Below are 6,181 nucleotides of genomic sequence, written 5' to 3'. Positions count from 1 at the left end.
TCACAAATTCCTACCCATAATTAATTTATCCTCTATCTGTGTCAGCAGCCAGGAGTGTAATGTGCTTGAAACAGACAGTGACTGTAGGGCAGGACAGATCTCACAAATATTGGAAGCCAAGAATTGCAGTTGTTATATGGACTGTTCAGCTTTGGAGATGAACTGCACCGAGGAGGGGTTTGAACTAGGCTTTGGCTCAATTTAAACTAATTTTTTGCCACTCTTTTAACCCACTGTTCTTCATTAGGGCTACAGATTCGTGGTGTGCCTGGAGGATGTTACATGGGCAAGTGTGCCACGAGTATTGAGATAGATTTTATAGAATGATGGGATGTCAGGGATTCATTCTGCTTCTGCTGCAGCTGTGGTGGGAGATAAACCAGGAGTTAGAGAGGAAGAGGAGCTGCTGGAGGATGTCAGCTTCCTGAGAAAAACACTGGGGATTCATTTGGTGGAAAAACTGAACAAATTTTAGGACTAGTGTGACTAGCTGAGAGCAATGCCCAGACTGCCTGGGAAATGTAATTAACCTTTGGCAAATGCAGCAGTTCTCAAAATGATGACACAAAAATTCACTAAGATTCACTGGTTTGTTAAGATGTTTGTACATGAAGTGATCAGTTTTTCAACTTCAGCATCAATGTTAGTATAAAATACTTGTGGAGGTATTCTAATGATTTTTAATTGAAGAGCCAGAAACACCCACTTAAAATCTCACTAGTCAATGGCAAGGAAGATAAAAGTGACGGAGATAGCCTAACATAAAACAAAAAAATGATTGACTCCTACTTATCCAATTTACAGGGTGAAAAATTATGGTTCCAGCTATAGACAAAAGCTAGGAGACATGGTGCTTAATGAGGAAATTTGTTTCAGTGCTTTTCTCTAACAAGGTGTAATTTCTTCCTGACCTGACAGGCTGCTAAACCTTGGGATGCCATTAAACTGGTAATGTAGTGCCACGCTGAAAATAGTATTTCTGCCTTCTTTCTGGTGGCCAGAACCAGCCAGAAAAATCTGTATACTCAATTTTTACCACTGTGTGTGACACATCTCTACGTGGAGGCCTCCAGGGAGGCGGAGTGTCATCTTTTCTCTGTCAGACAGAGCAGAGTTCTGTGCTCATCAGGTGCCAAACAGGCAGGCAGAGGTGGGAGCTGGGCATTTGCTCCTGTTTGCTCAGCAGGCCTGGATTATCCTGAAGTGTGCTCTCAAAGCTCAGTCCTGAGCATCAGCTGGACCAAGGAAAGTGCTCCTCGTGGAAAATGTGCTGGCTTATTCTATTAAACAGCAGAAGATCCTCAGACTTTACATTTCGTGGGCTGGGTAAATATAAATTGCTCTTGATTAAGAGCTGGAGCACATAGCTTGGGCTGTTTTTTGGGGGCTGTTAAAGTTTCCATTTTTAGGTTTCATTGGTGATTGTTTATACCTAAACTCCCCCCAATTGCTGTCGCAGCCATTGCACCACAAGTGTCAAGATGGAAGGTGAGTGAGTAGATTCTAGAAATTTCCACAGTGAGGTGAAGCTGGCTGGCCCTAAATTCAGGTGTTTAGTGGAGGGGACAGAGACCCACAAAACCTTGCAGTGTGTAAGGTAGAAGTCAGTCAAGAGTTTGTGGAAAACATGCATCCTAAACTTCCAGCAGGGTTTTTCTTTTCACCTGCCTCAGCAGCAGGAAGGCAAGTCTTGGAGGAGAAATCTTTCAGTTGCTTGTTTACTAAGAAAAAATAGCTTTTTGGAGGATGAAGTGGGCTGGTAAAACACATTGCTGAAAGCAAATAAGCGTTTTATCTTACTTTTTACTTCAGGCTGTTCACAACATCCCCAGAAACCCCAGAATTTTGCAGCCCCCAGGGTAAAACTTGGAAATGTTTAATTACTCTGCCCGCTGGCAGCAGCTAACTTCACACAGAATCTTCTGCAACAGAGCCAAAGTGCTCAGCCAAGCTTCAGAATTTCCTTGCTTCTGGATGGTTTTTGTGCCATCAGTGATGTCTCAGGATGTGTAAGGGTCTGCAGGGACAGGACAAGGGTTGATGGCTTAAAACTTACAGAGGGTGGGTTTAGCTCAGATATTAGGGAGAAATTCTTCCCTGGCAGGGTGGGCAGGCCCTGGAATAGAATTCCCAGAGCAGCTGGGGCTGCCCCTGGATCCCTGGCAGTGTCCAAGGCCAGGCTGGACTTTGGGGCTGAGCACCTGGGACAGTGGGAGGTGTCCCTGCCATGGCTGGGGATGGAATGGGATCATCTTTAAGGTCCCTTCCAGCCCAAACCACCCCAGGATTCTGATGCACAAACTCCACCAAGCAGCATTAAGACAGTGGCTCACAGATGTGGTTTCATATTTCTGGATTACACACACTCAACTTCTTGAAAAGGATTAGTAGTTCTCTGGCAGTGAAAAGAAGTAGCAGAGCTTGCTAAATCACACTACAGAAATCTATGAAGTGTCTTGCAGGTCCAATTACACAATAGTAAATATTTTTAGCATTAGTCTGGCTCGCTGCTGCTCTGCAAAGTTCTCATAGTCCTGTACCAAGCTTGTCTTGGGTATGCAAGAGAAGCTGCACGTCAGGGTTGATTTCAGAAGAAGCCACAATAACACACAGAGTAAAATCCCAGCTGAGATCAGCTCAAACCCACTCCAGGCTTCCACTGACTTTATTCCTCATAGAAATAATACCTAGTTCACTTCTAACTGTTGTTATTTCTCTGGTTGGTATTTCTCTTGGATTTGATACGGGCAATAGCGTCCGGTCAAATTTTACCTCTGCCATTTTGATTTAGTTCTGTCTCGCAGTTTTCATTCACTCACACAGCATTTCAGTAATTTTCTGGGAGATTACTGAAGAGAAATTGAATTTTATGTGCTTCATTTTGCAGCAATAACTTTTCCTTTCCAGGTCTGCATGTCAGATCTGATTTGTTTGACCAACGCCGACTTCATGTGACAATGACTAAAAGCATTCTTGTGTGCTTGTTACTGGAAAAGAAATAGAGCTGTTCAGTCCCCACAGCATATAGTTTTATATAACACATCACAAACCCATGTAAAACTAGCTACTGCAGGGAATTATCAGTGATTTTAATTAACTCACCATATCCCCATGTGTTTGTCTCATTCTGGACTAGAGTGCAAGTCTTGGAGTTTGATGAAAAACTCTTCCCCTCCCCCAAAATGAAGTTCAGAGGGAATTCTTTATGTAAATATTGCAGGAACCCATGGAGTCCACACTTTGCTCCTGCTGAGAGAAATAGACTGATATGGGAACAGGGAAGGTTTATCTTCCCATGTGAAGGAAAATGCAGCAAGAATATTTTTAGCTGCTTTTGACTGAAGGGTAAAAAGGGAAAAGGGAGAGGAACAGACCTGCATTTGGAGGCATTTTGCTTTTTAAAGTGTTTTCCTCTTTTTCAGACAAGATGTTTGGAAGACTAATTTCCCCCATTGCTAAACATCAAACACTCGGCTGCTGCCAGCTGAAACACAACAAGATAAAATCATGCAAAGCAAATTCTCTTCAGGGGAGGAAAGTGGCTTGTTGGATGGCACCTCCAGAAACACCTGGGGTGATCCCACAGCCAGAGAACAAGTGAAAGCACATATTCCACATGTAAATATATTAGTCTGGGACATGCCTTGCAAAGCATCACACACCAGCCAAGTTTCCTGTATTTGCAGACTGTCATCCAGGTGATTCATTGCTGAATAAAACATGAGAATTTAATCCACCCCATGGGGTTTTCAGTCTTGTTGTAGAAGTGACAGACACGGTGCCTAGGGAAGAAGAAAAAGATCCTGTGATTGTACTTGGTGCATGTAGCACCAGACAAGATTTTTAGTAATGCAGGTACTTTGCAGACAGTGAGATGTTTGGGATGCATCACATGGAAAGGAGAGAAATCCTCTGTGGAGGAGCTAAATATTAAATTTTTATGCAGGGGAAGACTAAGGAAGAAAAGAAATTAATGTGAAGGTACCAGAATGGTTTCAGGTCAAATTACACTGCATCAAAACTGAGGTGTGCAGGATATGATAGTAATAATCTTTGTTTCAAAACTGGAGTCTTAAAGACAAGTTGTGCTCATTTAGCTCCTAATGAAGCTTTTCTCAAATGCAAGACTGATGCAGCCAATATTGCTGAAGTCTGGAATTAAAATATAAAGCTATTAAAAAGCTTAATTAAAATATAAAGCCATTAAAAAGAGAAATGTTTTCAATTTTCTACTTACTTTAATTTGAAAGTAGGTTTGGTATCTTTTCTAAGTTTCATTCATTGAGCTGTTTTGCCATCAATATTGAGAAGTATAAATGCAGTAATTGTAATAGGATCATATTTGTGTGCAGTATCGACTGCAGGAGCTGGAAGAATGAAATGTACTAAAATCAGTCAAATAATTAACTTAGCAATGATGAACAGAAGAATTAGCATTTTTGTTAAGCTGTCTGTAGAAATACCATGACCACATTTCTCCAAGTATCCCCAAAAAGTGGTTTAAAACATTTTATTTTTCTCTGGCTCTTTTTGCCCCACATTTTCAAGCTCTTGCCTCCACCCCCTGCCAGCACTCTCTGTGCTCTCTGTTGCTCAAGCTCTTCTGCAAACAAATTTCTTGGTCACAGCTTCAAAATCTGTGTGGATTTGGCCACCGTGAGCCAGGTAAAAAACATAATTTAAGAGTTATTTGTCAAAGAGTTAATTTACATGAGATTTGCATGAACAGGTGCTCATTACCAAACCCTCAGGTATTAACTATTTACACCATTTGCTGTTTAAATAAGTAATTTTCAGCTTGGCCCCACCTGGCCAGGAGGAATCAGTTGGATTCAGTTGATGTTTACCTGTGTGAGCAAAAGAAAAAAAAAGAAGCCAAATTAGGGGTTTTTTTTTTACATGGGGCAGAGCAATGATCTGTGTGATGCTGGCAGCCCTCCTTTCAGTGGAAATGGGGAGAGCTATTTTTAAATGTGAAAACGTGGCCTTGGGGTACATAAATATTTAACTTTGAGTGTTTTCCCCTGAGCTCCATCCCACAGCTGTGGGGCAGCAGCTCTGAGTCCAGCCTAAACGTGGGGAGGGTCAATACTGCAGCACATCTGGATCAGATCTCACTCAACTTGCCCTCCTAAGAACTTCCTCTTCAGAAATACTTTAAAACTTTATATTTGACAGAAACACTGGTCCTCACACTGCCTCGATTCTCCCCACCTGCTGAAAGAATGGTTGAAAACATCCAGGTGTAATTTCTGTTCAGTTTTTTGGTGCACTCTGCTGTGTGAGTCTCACAGGGTGGGGTGAGCATCCTGCACTCTCAGATTTTGGTTTTTCTGACCAGACAAGCAGCAGGACCTAGATGGAGAAGAGGTCAGAGTGCATAGGACTGGCTAATGAATTTAAACTGCATTTAAATTGACAAAAAAAAAAAAAATTGGAAATTGCAAAAGGCAGGTTTTCTGTTGAAATCCAAGGTGCTTGCAGAGAATGGGGCTGAAAGTTTTGCAGTTCCCATGATGAAGGAAGTGCCTCATCAGTAAAACACAGTGGGCAAAAAAATACTGTCACTCTCCAGGACAAAGTGGTTTTTAGAGTGAAGCCTGGCTTTAAGGACTGACATGCAGTTCTTTGTCCTTTGACAGCTGCTGAGAGCAAATTGAATTCTCATCTTTCATGTTTTGGGCCAAAAAAATGCTTGACTCGTTTGTGACCTAATTTGGAAGAGGAAAGAGAATCCAGAGCTTTCTAGTGCAAAAATCCCCAAACTTCTGGGCCTTTTAATATGCAATCTTTGAGTATGTAAGCAGACACTAATTCTGAGTATATAAGCAGATACTAATTCTTTCACTGCATTTTGGTGCCTAAATTGTGGTGCAAGCCATTTTCTGGGGTACAAGCAGGAATTTTGTGGACAGGAAGTAGGGGAGTGGGGGTCTGAATCAGACGTGGCAATGGAAAAAAAGGGAATTTAGGAACACATGTAGGTGCCTTTGTACCCTGTGAGAGAAGACATTTCTGATAGAAAAATCTAATACAAGGAAAGAAAACATACATATTGCCTTATATCTTGGGGGGGGGAATCTATTTTCAGATCAGTTGTATACTGAATTTTTGTCTTCTTATTTTTTTCTTATTAATGTAAGGCTAAAATGCCACCACCAGAAGAACTTCTGGTATTTAT

Source organism: Fringilla coelebs (assembly GCF_963513975.1).
Source record: "Fringilla coelebs genome assembly, chromosome: Z".
NCBI classification, from domain to species: Eukaryota; Metazoa; Chordata; class Aves; order Passeriformes; family Fringillidae; genus Fringilla; species Fringilla coelebs.
Note: the sequence above shows the minus strand (reverse complement) of the source record.